This window comes from Echinops telfairi, unplaced genomic scaffold, assembly GCF_000313985.2.
Source record: "Echinops telfairi isolate 266 unplaced genomic scaffold, ASM31398v2 ScPeMD7_2;HRSCAF=8, whole genome shotgun sequence".
Classification (NCBI taxonomy): domain Eukaryota; kingdom Metazoa; phylum Chordata; class Mammalia; order Afrosoricida; family Tenrecidae; genus Echinops; species Echinops telfairi.
The window spans coordinates 49,436,311-49,437,268 of NW_022103898.1; the positions used below are offsets into that span (position 1 = coordinate 49,436,311).

Genomic DNA, 958 nt, shown 5'->3' on the forward strand with positions numbered 1-958 from the left:
GATTTGGGTCCTCTTTACTTTGAGTTGTCATCCAGACTGAAGGCTGCACTCCATTTTCAGCAGCAAGCGCTTCAAGTCCTCCTCACTTTCAGGAAGCAAGTTTGTGTCCTCTGCATATTGCAGGTTGTTAATTTTTCTTCCAATCCTGATGCCACATTCTTCTTCATATAACTATATTCTCCAATTATTTTCTCAGCATATAAATTGAATAAATATGGCAAGAGGATACAATCCTAACACATACCTTTCCTGATTTTAAATCGTGCAACATTTCCTTGTTCCATGTGCACAACTGTCTCCTCATCTATCTGCAAGCTCTGCATAAACACAATGCAGTGTTATGGAATTCCTCTTCTACTCAAGGATATCTATAGTTTATTTTCATTCACACTGTCGAATGTCTTGCTTGGCACAGTCAATATATACATGTAAATATATTTCTGGTATTCTCTGTTTTCAGGCAATCTGATATGCTCAGTCATAACCCTTGCTCCATGTCCTCTTCAGAATCCAGTGTGAGCCTCTGACAGCTCCGTATCAATGTACTGCTGCATCTGATTTTGGATGATCCTCAGCAAAATTTTACTTCCATGCGATTGCAATGATACTGTTCTTTAAGTTGAGCATTCTGTTGGGTCACCTTTCTTAGGAATGAGTATGAATCTCTTCCAGTCAGTTAGACAAGTAGCTATTTTCCAAATTTCCTGATAGACTAGTACGTGCTTCCAGTGCTTCATCAGTTTTTTGAAGCACATCAATTGATATCCCATCAATTTTTGGAGCCTTGTTTTTGGCTAATTCTTGCAGTGCACCTTCAACTTTTTCTTTAAGTATATTACTTCTTGCTCACATACTACCTCCTGAAATGGTAGACTATCTCCTAATTGTTTTAGTGCAGTGAATCTGTATTCTCCATCTTCTTTGTTGCATCATCCAATATTTTTCCTATATAATCTTT

At 37.7% G+C, this 958-nt stretch overlaps 1 protein-coding gene across 7 annotated transcripts in view; it reads left to right on the top strand.

Moving 5' to 3' along the window:
• Nucleotides 1-958, top strand: part of PPFIA2 (PTPRF interacting protein alpha 2) — a 503,998-nt gene that overhangs the window by 320,614 nt on the left and 182,426 nt on the right. The window lies entirely within an intron of this gene.